The sequence below is a fragment of the Schistocerca gregaria genome, chromosome 4, assembly GCF_023897955.1.
Source record: "Schistocerca gregaria isolate iqSchGreg1 chromosome 4, iqSchGreg1.2, whole genome shotgun sequence".
Lineage (NCBI taxonomy): Eukaryota > Metazoa > Arthropoda > Insecta > Orthoptera > Acrididae > Schistocerca > Schistocerca gregaria.
In genome coordinates, this window is record NC_064923.1 from 323,177,390 (window position 1) to 323,199,440 (window position 22,051).

Consider the following 22,051-nt stretch of genomic DNA (forward strand, 5'->3'; position numbering starts at 1 on the left):
ACGGTGTAATTGTGCACCGCTGCCACGTAGCAAGCAAGTAGGTGGTCAGGTCGTTAGCAGTCCCAGTATCCCTAAACACTAACGAAGCCACTGCGGTTCGCGTGACGACGGCAGTTGGGCACCCGCGTCCCGGCTGCACACACCCGGCTCCGAATTTTTGCACGGAGAGCGGGAAAGGTTTTACGAGCCGTTGTCGACTTGTCCGGAGCGTTTCCGTGCGCCAGGAACATCGGCCGCCGCGGCCGTAAAATCGTACCCCCTCCCCCTACACAGTGCGCCCTGGCGCCCCACAGCAGCAACCTCACGCAAATCTCGTTCCGCGTTCTGCGGACTGCGCTGGCGCCCAGCTTGCGGCGCCTTCCCTCGGTCTCTCGCGGCCGTCAGCGGGCCTCGGCGGCCGATAAGGCGACAACTAGTGACGCCCGCTCGCAACTTTGTGACGCTGTCCGGATAAGCGAGATTTACAGCCCGCTTGTCGCTGCGGAGGCTCTACCGTAAGAATCGCCGCCGAGTTCCTCCTGGTTGATTCTTCAAGCTAGGCGTCATTTTGACGCTGGTCACGTCATAAAGGATATTCATCGGCCGGTCGTATTCTACGACGCGAAATCGTAACTCGAAAATGTTAAGTTAGCACTTATTGGGGCCTCTAGTAAGAAATGAAACACATTTTTCTTGTCGCCCTCTTTGGGTTGAGAAAATGCGTCCCGACAGCTGTCGCCGAGCGGTTCTAGGCGCTTCAGTCCGGAACCGCGCTGCTGCTACGGTCGCAAGTTCGAATCCTGCCTCGGGCATGTATGTGATGTCCATATGTTAAGTTAGGTTTATGTAGTTCTACTTCTACGGGACTGATGACCTCAGACGTTAAGTCCCATAGTGCTTAGAGTAATTTGAACCATTTGAGAAAATGCGGACATACAAGCGCCCCCAGTAAGGTGGCGCGAAGCAATCCCATTGAACGGAGATTATTTTGAAAGATAAGCTGTTTTAACCAAAAGAGTGGGGAGCAATATGGTGTATTTTAATCCTGAATAAAAACGGAAAAAATGGTATCCTCTGGTTACAATGATAATTAGTCACAACTGCTATCAGTCAAATCATATAAATACCGGAATGTAATGACTCGTAAGGCTATGAAACAGAATTATCACATAGGACCAGTCTTAGATAAACCAGATGGCAGACTTCGGATTATTGCTGGGAGAGGTGGTGCAATAGTTAGGACATTGGAATCGCATTCGAGAGGACGACGGTTCAAACACGAGTCCGGCCACCAGATTTTGCTTTTCCGTGAGTTCCCTAAATCTCTCCAGGCAAATGCCAAGATCGTTCCTTTGAGAGGGAATGGCCGATTTCCTTCCTCGTCCTTGACACAATCCGAGCTTTTGCTCCGTCTCTAATGACCACAATGTCGACGGAATCTTAATCGCAATCTTCCTTGGTTCTTTCGTTCCTACTCTGGTCATTGTTAGAAAACCCGGAAAATAAAATAAGTTTACAATGGAGGTTTCTTGCCTAAGATTTTAATAAGAGGGCTATTTCGAAAGTAAGGTGTGATCGGTAGTGACATGGAAACCACAGAGAAGATCCGGCGAAGCTTTGCACACATGTGTTGGGCAGTGTCTCTATTATACCCGTCGATCATGTCACGTTGTTCTTTTCATTTGGTTCAGATGGCTCTGAGCACCATGGGACTTAACATCTTAGGTCATCAGTCCCCTAGAACTTAGAACTACCTAAACCTAACTAACCTAAGGACATCACACACATCCATGCCCGAGGCAGGATTCGAACCTGCGACCGTAGCAGTCCCGCGGTTCCGGACTGCAGCGCATAGAACCGCACGGCCACCGCGGCCGGCTCTCTTCATTTCCGAGTGCACAGTGATCACGTAAATATGCCTAGAAAACTGTGTCTCCCGCCAAGAATGAGGCGAAATCTATCACCTGGCACTCATTCTTGCCTGATATCAGGCGGCCCGAACAACGTAGCTGTCAGGCACTTCCATCATCATGACAGCTCTTGCCACACACTTTAGGGGCAATGATGTCGCACCTCTGATCACCCACCATACAGCCTGGACTCGGCTCCCTCTGTGTTTCATCTTTGCTCACACGAACTGCTGGCTATAAATACAACATTTGGCGGAGACAACGAGCTCCACACAAGTGTAGAGAATCGCCGGCAAGCACAGGTGACTACCTTCTATGACTAGGATATGCGAAAGTTCATACAACGCCATGAAGAATTTCTAAGTCGGAGTGGCGACTACGTAGCAAAGAAGCTCGAAGGTGTAGCTACATGCTGTAGATAAAAGATCTTTGATTTTCTCTGTGGTTTCCGTTTGGCAGCCGGTCGGACCTTCCTTTCCGAATATCCCTAGTAATAATAAAAACAGCAGTAAAATCATTAGAATTCTTGTGCATCAGTGGTTAGTATGATGATTTTCCTTTTTGGGGTGGGGTTATTAACTACATGACACGCCCTTCCGTCTTGGACCCTCACCCACGTTTTAGAGCACAGACGTAGGTCGTAGTCGAAACAAGGTCCCGGGATTAGACAACATTCCATTAGAACTACTGACAGCTTTGGGAGAGCCAGTCCTGACAAAACTCTACCATCTGGTGAGCAAGATGTATGAGACAGGGTAAATACCGTCAGACTTCAAGAAAAATATAATAATTCCAATCCCAAAAAGGCAGGTGTTGACAGGTGTGAAAATTACCGAACTATCAGTTTAATAAGTCACTGCTGCAAAATACTAACGCGAATTCTTTACAGACAAATGGAAAAAACTGGTACAAGCGGACCTCGGGGAAGATAGTTTGAATTCCGTAGAAATATTGGAACACGTGAGGCAATACTGACCTTACAACTCACCTTAGAAGAAAAATTTAGGAAAGGCAAACCTACTTTCCTAGCATTTTGTAGCCTTAGAGAAAGCTTTTGACAAATACTCTCTCTCAAATTCTAAAGCTGGCAGGAGTAAAATACAGTGAGCGAAAGGCTATTTACAATTTGTACAGAAACCAGATGGCAGTCATAAGAGTCGAGGGACATGAAAGGGAAGCAGTGGTTTGGAAGGGATGGAGACAGGGTTGTAGCCTCTCCCCGATGTTATCAATCTGTATATTGAGCAAGCAGTAAAGGAAACAAAAGAAAAATTCGGAGTAGGTATTAAAATTCATGGAGTAGAAATAAAAACTTTGAGGTTCGCCGATGACATCGTAATTCTGTCAGAGACAGCAAAGGACTTGGAAGAGCAGTTGAATGGAATGGATAGTGTCTTGAAAGGAGGATACAAGATGAACATCAACAATAGCAAAACAAGGATAATGGAATGTAGTCGGGTTAACTCGGGTGATGCTGAGGGAATTAGATTAGGAAATGAGACGCTTAAAGTAGTAAATGAATTTTGCTATCTGGGGAGCCAAATAACTGATGATGGTCGAAGTAGAGAGGATATAAAATACAGGCTGGCAATGGTAAGAAAAGCGTTTCTGAAGAAGAGAAATTTGTTAACATCGAGTATAGATTTAAGTGTCTGGAAGTCGTTTCTGAAAGTATTTGTATGGAGTGTAGCCATGTATGGAAGTGAAACATGGACAATAAGCAGTTGGGACAGGAAGAGAATAGAAGCTTTCGAAATATGGTGCTACAGAAGAATGCTGAAGATTAGATGGGTAGACCACATAACTAATGAGGAGGTATTGTAGGATTGGGGAGAAGAAGAGTTTGTGGCACAACTTGACCAGGAGAAGGCATCAGTTGGTAGGACATGTTCTGAGGCATCAAGGGATCACCAATTTAGTATTGGAGTTCAGCGTGGAGGGTAAAAATCGTAGAGGGAGACCAAGAGGTGAGTACACTAAGCAGATTCAGAAGGATGTAGGTTTTAGTAGGTACTAGGAGATGAAGAAGTTTGCACAGGATAGTGTAGTATGGAGAGCTGCATCAAACAAGAATGAGATTTTCATTCTGCAGCGGAGTGTGCGCTGATATGAAACTTCCTGGATGATTAAAACTGTGTGCCCGACCGAGACTCGAACTCGGGGCCTTTGTCTTTCGCGGGCAAGTGAGCTACCGAAGCACGACTCACGCCCGGTCCTCACAGCTTTACTTCTGCCAGTATCTCGTCTCCTACATTCCAAGGTCCCGAGTTCGAGTCTCGGTCGGGCACACAGTTTTAGTCTGCCAGAAAGTTTCATATCAGCGCACACTCCGCTGCAGAGTGAAAATCTCATTCTGGAAACATTCCCCCAGGCTGTGGCTAATCCATGTCTCCGCAGTATGCTTTCTTTCAGGAGTGCTAGTTCTGCAAGGTTCACAGGAGAGCTTCTGTAAAGTTTGGAAGGTAGGAGAGGAGATAGTGGCAGAAGTAAAGCTGTGAGGACCGGGATTGAGTCGTGCTTCGGTGGCTCAGATGGTAGAGCACTTGTCCGCGAAAGGCAAAGGCCTTGAGTTCGAGTCTCGGTCGGGCACACAGCTTTAATCTGCCAGGAAATTTGCATCAAACCAGTTTCAGGACTGAAGACTATAACAACAACAACACGTAGGTGTAGAAATAAACGCATAAATCAAATATTAGACGACGCACTTCAGTGTTAAGGCACGAGAAAAGCGTTTGACTTAGAGCCGTCAGTGGAGCAGACAGTGGCTGTCGGATAACAGGCCGACGTATCCGCTGAGGAAGGCGTCGGCAGCGGAGCGGGAGGTGGAGACGGCGCTACACGACGGACAGGTCTGTCGGCCGACTGCCGGACGTGGCGTCCAGTTTTTGTTACGACCGGCGAAAGACGAGCGGGGCAGGTTGCAGCGGCGAGTGGCTGCCTCACAACAGGACGCCGCCGTGCGCTGACTGTCAACGACCCGAGCGCTTGGGAACCGCAGCCGGCGCTCTGCATTCCGCCCGTCCCGCTGACTGCCGGCAGCTCCGCGGCCGTGCTTGCTATGTATCGGCTCTATCAAATCTTCTTACTACCCAGATCGCGTGTGCAGAGGCGTGGGAAGGATTGCTGCTTTCTCGGCTCTGGGTGAGCTCTGCTCGACTCAGCAGTGTCTTACTCGATGCTAGCGCGACTAAAGCGTTGCTTTCTGCGTTACGCAACGCCACCCCAGTCTTCAATGATAGCGTTTCCAGAAGTGTTATGTGACTTTCCGCATCGTTACACGAGTGTCTAGTGAATTCCGCACGACAGAAATAGATTACGAGGATAGAAACAAATCTACACCTGTGCCTGTACTCGGCTAGGCAATTTATTGTGAGTGGTGGACGGTACTTTGTGTATCACTGCCACTTATCACCTTTCCTGTTCCTTTAGCGAATTGCCCTGAGTTTTAACAAGGTTCAAATGGCTCTGAGCACTATGGAACTTAGTATCTGAGGTCATGAGTCCCCTAAAACTTAGAACTACTTAAACCTAACTAACCTAAGGTCATCCATGCCCAAGGCAGTATTCGAACCTGCGACCGTAGCGGTCGCGCGGTTCCACACTGAAGCGCCTAGAACCGCTCGGTCACATCGAGCTGCTAGTTATTATAAGGATCCGTGTGAGTTCAAATCTCTCCAGTTTACGTTCATGAACTTCTCGCGAGATGCACATTGTAGTAACCAATGTGTTGCTTGAGTGTTCTGGGAACGTACGCTCTCGGTATTTTAACAATAAGCAGTTGGGACAGGAAGAGAATAGAAGCTTTCGAAATATGGTCGCGGCGTCGCAATACGCCGGCTGCTGTCGCCGAGCGGTTCCAGGCTCTTCAGTCTGGAACCGCACGACAGCTACGGTCGCAAGTTCGAATCCTGCCTCGGGCATGGATGTGTGTGATGTCCTTAGGTTAGTTAGGTGTAAGTAGTTCTAAGTTCTAGGTGTAGCGTTGCTCTTGGGAGGAGAAAAGAAAAAGAAATTATTTTATATTTTCTGAAAAATGTCGAAAAGTGAATATTTTGGTGCGCCACTTGGCAACAGAATCAGGGGTTGATTACACTATTATAATAACATACGTTGAGCATTAAATACCTGGCTGGATTATTTTGAACAAGAGCAGCATATTGATTTATTTGAGATCGTTCGGAAGGAACATTATCATTTCTGTGCATTTTTATAGTCGCGATGTAGTCATACCAGGAACAACACTAAGGGACCAGAAGATTTATAGACTTTAAAAGAAATGCAACACTACACAATTAAAAAAAAAGAGCTGATTCAGAAATAATAGGAAAACGATAATGTTCTTTCTGCCTCATGCTGCGTTCGGCCCATCAGCGTGATAGTAATTTCTGGTGATGAACTAACACAGAATAATTAACATTCAAGTAAATGAGGAGATGGAAATCATCTAGGTTAATTTACTAAAATAAGCACACTTATATTTAACACACGTTTTTAATGCCACATATCTTTTCACATTAAATTACAATAGATGCCAATTGTCGTTAAATACTCTATACAGAAGTCAAAATGTCCTATTGGTGCTGTCTGTACGTAATCAATTACAAGAAACTAAATGTTTTCTGATTGAAAAAATAGCAATTAGCATATTTACTGAATATTTTCACATAAAATATAAAATACCGATGCGGAACGCATCAAGTCCGCGTCTGCCTTTCATGGAAAACAAACAGTAAAAGGTGATGCGCCCAATGTCTCATTTGCCTTGAAACAACAGAATTCGTTTTTATTTCATTAATCGATACATGTACATAGATATTTACAGGCACCGCGCAAGAACGTCAAAGATAAAGAATAATAGATTCTGTAGCTGCTATGCGATGGTTCATTTCTTTTACTTTAAAATTGTTCGATAACTTTAGGCCATCAGGCGTTTACTATTGAGCGTATATTAATGTTTGTGAGGCGGAATTTACTAATATTACATAGGGGACTAATGACCTCAGATGTTAAAGTCTCATAGTGCTCAGAGCCATTTGAACCACTTTTTCACGTCGCTTCGCAATACGCCTCTTTTTTAGTGTCTGCTACTGCATTTTGCCAAGGATCTCCATGACGCCTTCACGCTTATTAAATTTATCTGCGACGAAACGCGCTGCTCTTCTTTGAATCTTGTCCATTTCCCTTTCAGTGTGATTTCAGACCGATGAGCGTCATACAAGAATTAGTAGATCGAGGGTTTGTAAGATGCTTCCTTCGTAACTGGATTGCACACCGTGAAGATTCTTCCGATGACTCTCATGCTGGCATCTGCCTTAGCTGCGATTACTTTATGTAGTCGTATCACTTAACACCTCCGTATCTGCGTACTCGTATGTATTTTATGGATACCCCTGGTTCCAGTGATTAATCTACAACCATGCAGTCTTGCAACATTGGCTAAATAGCCTATTTATGCGCAAAACGTTACATTTGTGTATGTTGAGCGTTAATTGACAATCTCTCCAGCAAACGGCGATCTCCTGCATTTAGATATAATTTTATAGCGTTGCGGCTTCTCTGCCTATAACATCGCCACCCAATAAAAGCTTCATGGTTACTCGACGTCAACCACTAGGTTTTCCAGGACTAATGGTCAGTATCCAGGGATATTAGAGGAAGCAAAAATTTCCATGAAACGTGGGCTCTAGTATGCATACCTCAAGAGCTATGAGCACTTACGCCTCGCACTAGCGAAGATGAACATTACTTCTACTGGACAAGTGCTCATGGCTCATAAGTTGTGTATTTTAGAGTCCGTGTTTACTAGACATTTGTTTCTTCTTTTGGTCCACACAACCTTCTCTTAAAATATGTAAACCAAAGAGCTTGTAGTAGAACATATTTGTTTGACAGTCTCGAAGACAAAGTGTTCGAAGCTCTTAAAGTACGCTTTTTAGGGCCCATGTCTACTATACTTTGCTTCGAATGATCGTTCCTCTCATATCAATAAGTACTGACCGCACCTCCTAGTGAGAACAGGTGCTGTGATCAGTAATCAGCCTATAATACTCGCTTGGGGTGCGCCCGAAGTTACTTTCAAGCTGAAGGCCCGTCGCCATTTAGAACGGCATGCTGTGTTCTGTTTGGTAGGAACTCTGTTTTCCAATCACACAGCTGCTCTGCTGCTCCGTACACTGATGGTATGTTCACTAGGTAGCAGTGCGAAACTACATGGAATGCCGGAGCGCCGGTATTTAGTGTTTTCTTGATATCGAAGAGAAAAGAGGGGCTGGGTTTCACACAGTCTTTGTTTGCAGACCCCATGTTGACTGCAACAGGAGAGATTTTCAGTCTTCGGAAGTGTCATAACACGCGAGAGTAAAACATGGTCCATCAACGTCAGAGTTGTAAGCACAGTTTTGTTCGTCTGTTCAATCACCCTTCTTGGAAATGGGAATGCCCTGTGATTTTTTCCAGTCACTAGTAATTCCTCGCACTTCCAGGGACGTACGGGGGATTGCTGCTTATTTCTCTCTCTCTCTCTCTCTCTCTCTCTCTCTCTCTCTCTCTCTCTCTCTCTCTCTCTCTCTCTCTCTGAAAATTCTGATGACTTTAAGTGCGCAATAATCAGTACGCCGTATAGCGGACTCCGTCACCCTGTAAAATTATTCCTTTCCTTACAACAGACTGAAATCTCAAATTATTGTACTTGATGCGTTAGCGATCATTGGGGAGACGGATGGTAGGAATTAGCATAAGACAGAGGGAGACAAATTGATGAGTGAAAATTATGGAGTAAGGACGTAATTAGCCCGCATCTCGTGGTCGTGCGGTAGCGTTCTCGCTTCCCGCGCCCGAGTTCGATTCCCGGCGGGGTCAGGGATTTTCTCTGCCTCGTGATGGCTGGGTGTTGTGTGTTGTCCTTAGGTTAGATAGGTTTAAGTAGTTCTAAGTTCTAGGGGACTGATAACCATAGATGTTAAGTCCCATAGTGGTCAGAGCCATTTGAACCATTTTTGTGTATCATTTTATAAAATATACAAGGAATTCCAAATATTTGTTTCTTAGAGAGTGCACCTAGAATGTATATCATTTTACAAAATATATAAATAATTCCTAATATGTGTTTTCTTTTTCGTTCCAGGTAAGCAGTATACAGTCACTTACGTCGCAGCAAATATAGAAGAAATTTGTGGAAGCAGACGGAGATCGGTACCTGTGGCAGAGTGTTTGGGGAACAGTGAGTACAACATCGTTCTTCTGTGTTGCTACCGGGGTCAGAGTTAGGAAGTTATTGCTTGTTCGGCTGTTATTGCCACTCTACATGATTGAAATTCACAATTCGGAAACAAAATAAGAGAGAAAAAACACAATACGAGTAATGCCATTCACTGCATCAAAAACAGCATAAAAAATTCTGAACGACATTGCTTCGCTGTTTTGCTGCAGCATATAATTCCAGCATATATTATGGCGACCCAGAAATAATGCACTAGAAGCAATTACCGGCACATTTTCTTGTAATTAACCAGCAAAACCAGTAAAAAGATTTTGTGCTGAGTGCTTCATGATTACTTATCACCGATTACATTTTAAAATTGTAAACATGTTGTTTTCACCACTAAAAGTTTTAAAACTAGTACCAGATGAGCTCCGAGATTCAGATTTGTCGAGAAACAATAAAAAAACGACTTCCAACAGTTTTTGGTAGTTACTTACAACATGATGTCTTTTATGCTATCTGTACCTCACGATTTTAAGATTTTGTAGTTACTGAAAGATAGATCTAGAACTCCCTAATGTACCTCGTGTTTCAGCAGAAATCTCTGCTGCAGGAAATTTTATAGAATTACCCATGATTATTTTTCCTATTAATTATTTCGTTCTGGAATTAACAGATGAACTTTGTTTTTATTTTTATTTTGTGGTCTAGCGGTGAACATCCATGTCATTCTTTGCAGTTTAGGCGTTCAACTCGAATATGAATGACTTCAGTTGTGTATTTCTTACCTATTGGGAAATCTTCAAGAAAGCTACTGGTGCTCCATGAGTACCTAAATTTACACATGGGTTGTACTTTCTTTCGTCTATATGTAGAAGGTCACTTCTGTGATTTGACAGCATTACACCACTCAACGGGAATACTGCACACTGGATTATAACATATGGAATGCATATAATATACCTTTTTTGGACTGTTGCTTGAAAATGCCCAAGAGCACAAAATTAGCTAGCCCCTAGCGAAATACTTCTTTATTATTTTTTCGTCCATCCATCTTGTTTTCATTCGTGTATTAAATTCTTTTATTTTAGTTGTTTATTTTTTCTATGAACGATTTAGAGGACTTACACACAGTCATCTAAATGATGTGCAGCCGTAAGTGTATTTTGTTACTGTACCACAGCATCCTCTAATGTGCTTATCCTCCGTGCTTATATCTCCATAATACATGAGAGGATGCTGTGGAGCTGCCAGAAGATACTACTGAAGATATATAATCTTTCAGTAAGTGCGTCTAAGTTCAAACGGTTCAAATGGTTCAGAGCACTATAGAACTTAACAAAAAATGGTTCAAATGGCTTTGAGCACAGAGGTCATCAGTCCCATAGAACTAAGAACTACTTAAACCTAACTAACCTAAGGACATCACACATATCCGTGCCCGAGGCAGGATACGAACCTGCGACCGTAGCAGCAGTGCGGATCCGGACTGAAGCACCTAGAACCCCTCGGCCACAACGGCCGGCTTGTGTCTAAGTGCCTTAGGATGAAGGCATAATGGTTTCTAGGCCGAACGCAAATAAAGTAAACATCAAAAATGCAGGTGAGAGGAAAATTAGGATAAAAAAAAGCTACACTCTCCAAACCAAAGTAATTTCTAATGAAACCTTCCATTATGCAACGTCACAGAAATAAGAAAATTGGAATACATTGTTTCATTTCAAGTAAAAACAGGAAAAATAACTCCCATATAGAAACTAGGTTGATGGTTTGCGCCGGCCGGAATGACCGAACTGTTCTAGGCGCTACAGTCTGGAGCGGCGCGACCGCTACGGTCGCAGGTTCGAATCCTGCCTCGGGCATGGATGTGTGTGATGTCCTTAGGTTAATTAGATTTAAGTAGTTCTAAGTTCTAGGGGACTGATGACCTCAGATGTTAAGTCCCATAGTGCTCAGAGCCATTTTTTTAATGGTTTGCACAACGTGCCTGAATCTCAGTGTCACTCGGATGGTGTTTGGTTGTCCTCCATACTGAAGCTTTCGGAGATGACCCAGCGATTACGAGTGGCCAGCTGGTTTAATTGGTAGGCCTGAAACACAATCCAGATGTGCAGAAAACAGCACCCTATTACGATTAAGATGGTGAAGTGAGCACATCAGCTCAGAACGACTTATGCACCACTTTGTAGTAAATCGGTCATACTTGAGTAGAATACAAGCTTAGCGAGTGGCCGACCACATTTGTGACTGGATTCAAGACTTACTAGCAGTCAGAATGCGTTGTTCTTAACAGTATGAAATCGACGTATATAAAGGTAATTTCTGGAATACCCCAAGCAAGTGTGATAAGACCGTTACTAGAATGAGATTTTCACTCTGCAGCGGAGTGTGCGCTGATATGAAACTTCCTGGCAGATTAAAACTGTGTGCCCGACCGAGACTCGAACTCGGGACCTTTGCTTTCGCGGGCAAGTGCTCTACCAACTGAGCTACCGAAGCACGACTCACGCCCGGTACTCACAGCTTTACTTCTCCCAGTACCTCGTCTCCTACCTTCCAAACTTTACAGAAGCTCTCCTGCGAGACATGCAGAACTAGCACTCCTGAAAGAAAGGATATTGCGGAGACATGGCTTAGCCACAGCCTGGGGGATGTTTCCAGAATGAGATTTTCACTCTGCAGCGGAGTGTGCGCTGATATGAAACTTCCTGGCAGATTAAAACTGTGTGCCCGACCGAGACTCGAACTCGGGGTACTGGCAGAAGTAAAGCTGTGAGTACCAGGCGTGAGTCGTGCTTCGGTAGCTCAGTTGGTAGAGCACTTGCCCGCGAAAGGCAAAGGTCCCGAGTTCGAGTCTCGGTCGGGCACACATTTTTAATCTGCCAGGAAGTTTCAAGACCGTTACTGTTTATAGTATATATAAATCATCTAGTAGATGACGTCGGATACTCCAAGTGACTGTTTACAGACGGTGAACAGTGCCGGAAGTCCGTAGCGAAATGCAGGAAGAACTGAGGAGAATCTGCACTGATCACCCAAAACAATATCACCAATTCCCTCCGTGACGTTGGAAGCTGTCTGGTGGCGTTGCAGGTACGTAACACGATAACAGAAGTACCTAAGCGGAGCAGACACGAACGAGGGATCACCTAGCAAAGATGCGCGCTTTTTAATTGGGAAATCCATTGAGATAAGCGACTTTGAGAAAGGGCAGATTATTGTTACACAGAGGCTGTGAACGGGTATCTTGAAAACGGCGAAGCTGGTCGAATGTTCACGTGCTACTGTCGTGAGCATCTACAGAAAGACGTAGAAGGTCTGTGAAACTGCCACTAGACACTAAATGATAAATCGTCCACGATTTCACAGAACGTTGGGTTCTGAGACTTGTCTGCTGTGTAAAATAGGATAGATGGTGATCCGTGACATCTCTACCGAAAGAGCACAGTGCTGGAGCACGCATAAGTGTTTCGAAGGATACAGTTCGCCGTACATTGTTAAACATGGAGGTCCACAGTAGACTACCCCCACTTGTTCACATTGTTGACTCAACGTCATCGTCAATTGTGATTGTAGTGGTCACGGGACCATCGGGATTCGACCGTTGATCAGCGTAAACTTGTCAGCCCTTCGGGTAAATCACATTTTTGCTATGCTAGGTCGATGGTCTTCTTCACAAACTCGTCATCGAGGTGAGCGGCGGCTCGGTACGTGCAACCGGCCACGGACGCAGGCTGGTGGGAGCAGTATTATACTATGGAAGACATTTCAGGGGCTTACATGGGACCTGTGGTTGTAATCGAAGACACACTAACAGCTGTAAATCACATGAATCCGCTGATGCTCGATGTCTTCCCCGACGGCGATATCATGTTTCAGCAGTACAATTGTCCGTGTTTCGTAGCCAGACTCGTGCTGCAATGGTTTGAGGATCATTATAGTGAACTCAGTTTGATGTCTCCGTGACCAAAATTCAACTGATTTTATTCCTACTGAACCCATCTGGTCGCTGTCGGGTGCCATCACCGGGTCGCAAATCAGCGGTTCCTTTACATAAGCGAGTTACATAACCGTTGCGTAGATATCACATACCTCCTAAGACCTACCAAAAATATGTCGGATACCTGATACGCAGAATCAGTGATGTATTTCGTCTCAAAGATGGACAAACACTCTATTAACGAGGTGGTGATAATGTTTTGGCTCATTAGTGTATGATTGTCACCGGAACAGGCAGATGCACGTGAACTTACATTGACGTAACGTATTACGCATATGCAAGCAAATGGACCCCTTATTGTTCGATCACGCTATTTGCAAAAAATGTCATTCGAAACAGTTACTACAAAAAAAAAAAAAGATTACGAGTAATAGCTTAAAGCGAACTGACCACATGAAGCAAACTGTAGGAAAAGGTTCATTCGACGAATCTTAAGAAAACGTAATTCATACACGAAGGAAGTGGCTTACATACGCCTGTAAGACCGATTTATGTTTATTCATGATTAATGTTCATCAGTCTGGGACTTTTACCAGTTTGGGTTACGAGAAGAGATAGAGTAATTCAACCAAGAGCGCATTTTTTATCACAGGGTCTTTTAGTTTGCGCAAGAGCCTTACGAAAATGCTCCAAAGCCTGCAGTGGCAGATGCTACAAGAGAGGCGCTGTTCATCACCGCGAAGTTCAGTTTTAGAATTCCGAGAGATGACAATGATGATAATATCTGAGAAAGTACATCTGATACGAAGTTTTATCGCCATCTGTTCTTCCAGCGGACTATTCATGGGCGGCACAGGAAGGAAGATAACGCTAGGGTACCTCAACCACCATCCGCTACACAGCGCAATGCAGTTTGTGGAGAGTACAAACATTTGTAAGTAGCGTAAATGTGATGTTAGATGGGCAGGGCCGGCGTGCGCGGCTAGTGAAGGTCACACTCCTAATTATATACGAGCAGCCCTTCGGCCGCCCTCCCAGGAGGAAGCATATGTACCCACAGCAAACACTGCTGTGCAAGCAGCAACAGCAGAATTAGCGTGCCGTTGTTAACCCTTTCGGGGAAACAACAGGATAATCCGAGCACGCTGTGCCGTAGGCTTGTCCTCAGATTAACTACGTAGCGACATTGGTCGAACCACAACTGGTCGAGGCATCTGGACTTCGTTCCAGCACAAGTGATCTTATGCGCCGAGTGTGGGCACTTTGATAAAATGATGACCTTTTTCGTAGAACATTGCTCTTACATTGCTAGGAATCCTATTGTGTCGTCGTGTGTTTCGAGCCGTTACGATCAGAATCGACAACTGTGCTCTTGAGAACCGAAAGGTGTCGAATATACAGCATCAGCCGCTCCACCGGCAAAATTCCGGAGGCTCTTCAGAGATACTTTACTGAATATATTGGTACAAGGAACCTATAGTTACCATCATCTCTTTACGAAGCCGTATTTTGTTTATTACCCCCCCCCCCCCCCACACACACACACACACCTACTGTTTATCTTTGTATCAGTTTCTTTTGAGTCATCAGTCTTCTGACCTGTTTGATGTGACCCTGTGCCAACCTTTTCATCTCGGAGTAGCACATCCCACCTACGACTTCACTTATTTGCCGGATGTATTACAATCCCCCGGCCGACTCACTCCGCATCCCACACACTCACTGCACAAAACCTTACTGCTTCGAGACTTTTGTCCCCACCGATGACACCACCGGCGTACCTCCAATGTTATCCAAAGATCGTCAACGAGGGTCGAAATCGTTAGAAGGCCGAGTCTGCGCGTCTCGTTTGTGTCTCTCTCACTGTTTCCCGTCATTTTCTGCTTTCTAGTTTGCATATCTTTCTATGACTGCTTATTATATCAACAAACATTATTAGTTCTCTAAGAGTACCAATGCTACATAATGTAATTTTGTTTTCGTCTTCTTCCATTTTGTCTATCATCGGAATTTGATATATTACGCCACATGCTTGATTACAGAATTTCCGTGGATTTCTGAGCAGTTGTTTTGACTTTGTAACAGTTCATTAAACAGCTTGGAACTATTGTACAGGGTGTGTCAAATGTTTTCCGACTTCAGATTTGAACGACACACAAGCTAATCGCGGAGAAAGTTGAACAATTTACATGAAGTGCAACATTTACTCAAGTCTGCTTATGAAATACTGCATAACACAAATGACGACCATTCGTTGTTGCACAATATTCGAGGTGTTTTACCCAGTACTTGGACAAATATTCCGTAACTGCTGAAGGAAATCTGAAAATTTCGTCGTGCATTAAATCTGTTACCTTTTGCAAGCTTCTCGGTCGGTTGGCGTACACGCCCGTCTTCAAATAACCTCTCTTCTTTTTGGATAACCTCCGGTGCCTAACTTCTTTTCACACCTAATTTCCATGGATGATAGTGCATATCACACCGCATTATACGGTGAGTGGACGCCGTCGAAATGTTCAACGTTTGGGCACGTTTTCGTAACGAAAGACGAGGCCTTCTCTGTGAACTGCTGCGTACAAGTTCGATGTTGTCGGGAGTTCAGACGTCTTTCCTAGGGCCAGTGACTTTCGATTCAATGCACAAGCAGCTGCACTTAAGTTTCTTACTCAACTGAAAATTGTTCCACTAGCGGGAAATAGATATTGCGACGAAGCCTCGAAATGCTTGCGAAAAGCACGTTTCAGGTGCATGACAGATTCGCCGTAGCAAAAATAGCACTCCAACGCGACACAAACGATGTTGCTTCGATCATTACGACATGTTCACTGCCATTTATATGGGATGAAACTAGATACTGCACACTATTGATGGACGGCGCCAAATTTGAAACTGTCAAAACATTTTGAAACATCGCGTATAATGGTTAGCTCTTTTTTTTTATGAAATTAGGTAGTCCGTTTTCATATTAAGCACTCTCCAAAATCTACTATTTTTAAACGTAAGACCAAGAAAGCTTCTTAGCCAAGTCATTTTTCATTTTCTTTTTAAAAAAATGGTTCAAATAGCTCTGAGCACTATGGGACTTAACATCTATGGTCATCAGTCCCCTAGAACTTAGAACTACTCAAACCTAACTAACCTAAAGACAGCACACAACACCCAGCCATCACGAGGCAGAGAAAATCCCTGACCCCGTCATTTTCGTTTAAGTCACTGCTGTTTCTGCCAAGAGCTTAGTCGAAAATAGCGACGCGAGCTGAAAACTCCATGCGCTGACTTAGGCTGCGACATTTCGTACTGAATAGTTCTTAATAAACTTACAGAGTCTCAGTGTGGGAAACGGGAAAGGTCAAAAACGTTGCTTCCAGCGCTCCATTTCGTGTCGACGTGCGGTAATGATGTCCGCGGTTCGCTAACGAACGCCGATACCTGTGTAACAAGTTCTGCTGGATTTCCACGTGTAGCAAACGCGCCAGGCGGCAGTTTGTGCCCGACAATGGGAGGAAGCTTATCGCCAAACGAACAGATTTCGCGTCCGGGCAGATAGCACAGCGGCTGCCGGCTGAGCTGGCCCCGGTGTTGTGTCGCAATGCGTTGCTGCGATTATGCCCCCTGTCGCGTTTGCAGCGCTTCATTTACTACACGGATTGAGGAGAGTTTCCAGCGAAACGCAGCGTTTATTGGTTTCAGCTCGTGCATAGTCAATGAAATGGGCTATGCGGTAAACACTGGACGAGAGCTCTGATATTTTAACAAGGCAGTATAAACACAGGGGACAGGCTTCTGGCGCCAGGTTCTCCACCACTGGCAACAATATTTCATCAGTTTACATATGTTTTACTTGTGCTACGAGGGCTATGCCGAAAGGTTTTAGCAGAATGTTCGAAAACAATTTATTTGCAAAAAACAACGTTTACAACTTTTCAAAATACTCTCCATTAGCATGTAAAAATTTTTCCATTCTCTGAAACCAATTAGAAAATGTGTCAGTCCAAGCTTCTTTTGCAATGTCACTTAGTGCATTCTCGTAAGCTACAATGGCCTCTTTATCTGATGAAAACCGCTGCCCTCGAATATTTTCCTTAGTCTTAAGGAACAGAAAGAAGTCACATGGGGCCAGGTCAAGTGAATAGGAGGGATGGGATAACACTCGCACTTTTTCCTTCTCCAGAAAGTCCATCGTTCTGGCAGCCCTCTGCACAGATGCACTGTCCTGATGCAGCAAAAGTTGCCTACTCTTGGACTTTGGATGCTGTGACTTCCATGTGGCGATGATTTTTGGAAGACAATCGTTCACGTACCATTCAGCATTGACTGTACGACGTGTGTCCAAGGTCACAGAGGTGAGATGCCCGATCTTTGTGAAAAAAGTTGCCACCATTTTTTTTCCAGAGCTCCGACTTCGTCGAACTTTTGTGGGTGGCTCCTCCCCTGGAAAGCACCACACTGAAGACTGTCTCTTCGTTTCAGGGTCATGATGGTAGACCCACGTTTCATCACCTGTGACGACATCGTAGTCCGCAGCTCGTGGTCGTGAGGTAGCGTTCTCGCTTCCCACACCCGGGTTCGATTCCCGGTGGGGTCAGGGATTTTCTCTGCCTTGTGATGACTGGGTGTTGTGTGATGTCCTTAGGTTAGTTCGGTTTAAGTAGTTCTAAGTTCTAGGGGACTGATGACCATAGATGTTAAGTCCCATAGTGCTCAGAGACATTTGAACCATTTTTGAACGAGATTGTAGGTGTCTTGAGACTTCCCTCCATTGAATTTTTCGAGCATGAATCGACACCAGTCCACTCTCGCCTCCTTTCGGCTTTCTGTCAGGGAATGTGGCACCCAACGGGCACATCTCTTAGTAAGGCCTAAGTGACTATGAACGATGGTCTGTGGTGCTGTTGATCCGATATTTATGGGCCCTTCAATGTCACAAAATGTAAGATGTGGATCTTCTTTGATCATTTTCCACACAGCATCAATGTTTTCTGGAGTCACTGCTGTTGCTGGTCGACCGGGACGAGGTTCATCTTCAATTGGCTGCCGACCCCTCGAAAACTCGCGAAACCAATTTCCAACTGTGGCCCTAGAAGGAGAACCTTCACCAAAAACACGCAGCCAAGAAGAATGACATTCTTCGGCACTTAAACCCCTTTTATAATAGTAAAAAATCATGGCGCGAAAGTCGCGGTGCAACAGCCCCATTCTGGACCGCGTCTGACTCAGCACTGCCTGTGCTTTCTTACCACGCTGTGGGGGCAGCTAAGGGCTGCGCGCGCACGTCCCAAGGTCGAAAAACATCGCTCTTTCGAATGAAAACAACCCCATTGTCCTCCGCCTTACGGTTTACGGGCTGCTAAAAACTTTCGGCATAGCCCTCTTCTTACAGTGGTAGAAGACAGATAAAGTACTAAACTGCTTTAATTATAAAGATGACAAAAAACATGGATTTTTATCCTCGAGCTAGACTTTCAGAATAACTGTATAAGTAAGGAACAACAAACAAACTCAAGGCTTCGTGATTCGCTTTCCGGACAATAGAAAAAAAAAACTTCAGTATATACTTGACTATCACTGTCAATTTTACTTACAACAAAGCCGTATGTGTCAAAAAGTGTCTGGTCTTGAAGTACGAGGCCGTGTTGAAAAGTAATTCCTCTGAATTTGTAATGTGAAAACTCTTAGATCTTTTTAAATAAAACTAACGTTACTAACATTACTAACATTCTACATCTTTATTCTTCATATCTGCATGTTTATTTCAAATGGTTCAAATGGCTCTGAGCACTATGGGACTCAACTGCTGTGGTCATTAGTCCCCTAGAACTTAGAACTACTTAAACCTAACTAACCTAAGGACATCACACACATCCATACCCGAGGCAGGATTCGAACCTGCAACCGTAGCAGTCGCACGGTTCTGGACTGAGCGCCTAGAACCGCGAGACCACCGCGGCTGGCATGTTTATTTATCAACATTATCACCTGCTACGGTCGCAGGTTCGAATCCCGCCTCGGGCATGGATGTGTGTGCTGTCCTTAGGTTAGTTAGGTTTAAGTAGTTCTAAGTCTAGGGGACTGATGACCTCAGATGTTAAGTCCCATAGTGCTTAGAGCCATTTGAACCATTACTTTTCAGCATGTCCTCATAATTAGTATTCCACTTTATATCACAGATGCCAGTAAAGTTGAGTCGATAAAGTGTGCCAGAGGTGGGAGGAAGAAAAGGGCGTAACACTTCAGTGCAGTAAAACGGGATATCAAATCCTAATCTCAATCTTTTTGCAGCGGGAGCCACTAAGTCTGTCGACGCCAAATGAGAAGTTGTTTACTGTAAATATGCAGTGATTTGACGTATCAGCAGCTGAAATTAGTGGGGGCAATTTATAGCTGAAATCTAAATTTGCAAGACTAATGAAAACTAAGGGGATTGCCCCTGGTTGCTGCGTGCCACGCCTTCCATATAGTCTGCGACCGCTGTGCACGACGGTTCCTGGTGGAATCAAAATCGGTTAGGACCCCTAACTGTTTTATTGCCTTCTTATAATGCAAGTCCACAGATTCAATAAATTCCTTACAAGGCCTCATTTTCTGCTTTTGGCTGTAGGCTCTATTATTGTGCTACTGGAATTGGCTGATGTGTCATTGTCAAGCTGTGTCAACCTTTATGATAATATTGTCAACGACGTCTGTCAATGAGACGAGTAGTATGATAGGTTTATTCGTGTTATTTACATGAAGACTGAAGTTAGTAAATGTGGGCAGAGATAACGTAACACTATGTACATCAAAGAGTAGCTACTCAGTAGCAGACACTTCCATGTGACTCTCTTAGCTTTACCTTAGCCAGCGCATCAAGCACACTGGTGTAATAGAATCCGGACTGCCTGATACAACGTGCTAATGTATATGAAGATGGTAGTTCATGGAAGTGGTTAAAGCATTAGTAGGATTGTAAGATTCCTTCTACAACGCAACATCATGAACGCCTGTGCACTAAATTTGAAGAATATATATGCTGTGGGCTAGTACCTTCGCGTTAATTCTCGTTTATTTATACAAAAAGATTTAACTTCGATTGCGGTGATGCTACATGAATAATTCATAGCATTCGGATGCGAATCCATTTTATATTTAAAAGGTTTCCTCTTTGTTCCTTTATTGGGAGTGTGAACAAGAAAAGTTACCCTTTCTGGTGCAAACCGTTACGATTCATAATCTTTAAATTAAAAGAGCTTTCTGTAGTCAAGAGCGCATAAATTCTTTATTTTCGACAAGCAGTTTCGATAGACATAGCTATTATCTTCTGGTCTTCATAACTTATTGTTAGAAAACGTTTCCACTGTGAGTTAGAACCTCACGCCAAGTTGGCATATCAGCGAATAAAATCTAGCACATTATACAAAAACTTGTCAGAAACAAAACATTTACAATCAAAAAAGCCGGCCGCTGTGGCCGAGCGGTTCTAGGCGCTTGGGCATGGATGTGTGTGATGTCCTTAGGTTAGTTAGGTTTAAGTAGTTTTAAGTTCTAGGGGACTAATGACCACAGCAGTTGAGTCCCATAGTGCTTAGAGCCATTTGAACCATTATTGAACCAAATAAATAGATCGCCCCTTTTAATTCCTCAAAATAACAAAATTCAATAAAATAAAACACTACGCCAGCTAGCGGCCCAAAGAAAAACTGCCACAGTGCAAAGACGAAACTGATATGCAAACGGTTTGTATCATCAGACTTCACTCACTTTTTTTTTTAAGCACGATGCAATTTCTAGCGTAGACGGCATATCACACGCAACCACCAAAGTTGTAACTACGGCGCCAAGAAGACGAAAAAAATGTACATTATGATGATGGAGCTAATAGAAGATAGCAGAAATTCTCATGCATGAGAACCGAGCCCTGTGGTGGACACGGGAGTTTTACGACGTGCCTTCTCGTCTAAGGCTGTAATTATTTGTGCAAATAGCCGGTGGCCCGACACACAGCCGGTATCGACGTCGGCGTAATCTCATTACTCCCAATTCCTTAAGAGCGCTCTGATACACGAGCGGCAAATTTCGGCCTTTTCTCAGACGTCCTTGCGAGTAAGGAAACGTTTCGGATAAATTAGCTTTTAAAAATGTATGCCGGCGGAAGAGGAAGCGCGAAGCCGAGGGTTCGGCGGCGGCGGCAGAAGGGGGTCGATGCTGGAGGGGCCGCGATGCTCGCGTGATGCGCTCCGCCTCGACCCCCCTTCCGCCCCCGCCACCCACACCTCCGCCACGACCGCCAGCGGAGGTGTGCGGCGCCGACAGTGACGGAGCAGCGGCGCCGGCTGTCGGGCCCCAGCGCCACCGCCACTGAGGGCGCACGTTACGAGCTCACCCGTGCCGCTGTTACCAGCACAGTGGGTCAGTGCCAACACTGGAGCCCTGCGCTGACAGCTGATTATCTTACACTCTCCGATCAAAAATATTCGAACACATATAGTGTGTCTGTAAACTCAAGAGCGAGCAGCGCTTTCGGTGGGGGAAGTGGCCTTTCCCGGAAGAACCCTGCCACTGGCCTACAGGGCAACCCAAAATCAGTTGCCCGGTACCTATCTAGCGGTGTAGTTCGGTGTGCAGTGACATACGTCGTTTCTGGGATCTTAGTTGCCAACCTCAGTCAGTTGACTTTGTGTACTCACTGATGTACTTCCGTATCCGGAAGTGATGGATAATCGCTCTGCATTGCAAGAAAATGTGCAGAATACGAAGGAGATGTTTGCGCAGAACGAGCGTTCGATAGTGTCTAACGTTATTACAGCTTGTGTTACGGAGGCTACACAAAACGAACTGTTGGCTAATATACCACTCCCCATCAAAGGGCTGCAGTTTATGCAAACGTCAGCCTCGGCAATATAGGACGCATAAGGAAGGAACGCGAAAACAAGGCGCGTGGTTTACTGGAATCCCGGCGAAGGAAAATTAATAATTTAGGGAGGGAACCCATCGTTATAGACAGTTTCACAAATTCGGCCATTCGACAAACGATGGAGGACGTTT

The 22,051-nt window shown here is 44.7% G+C and overlaps 1 protein-coding gene and 1 non-coding gene across 2 annotated transcripts in view; both read left to right on the forward strand.

Moving 5' to 3' along the window:
• LOC126266784 (irregular chiasm C-roughest protein-like) overlaps nucleotides 1-22,051 on the forward strand; it is a 1,732,081-nt gene that overhangs the window by 286,367 nt on the left and 1,423,663 nt on the right. The gene's annotated exons all lie outside the window — the stretch shown is intronic.
• Trnas-cga (transfer RNA serine (anticodon CGA)) lies at nucleotides 11,884-11,958 on the forward strand. The gene has a single exon. It is a non-coding gene; the product is annotated as a tRNA-Ser (tRNA).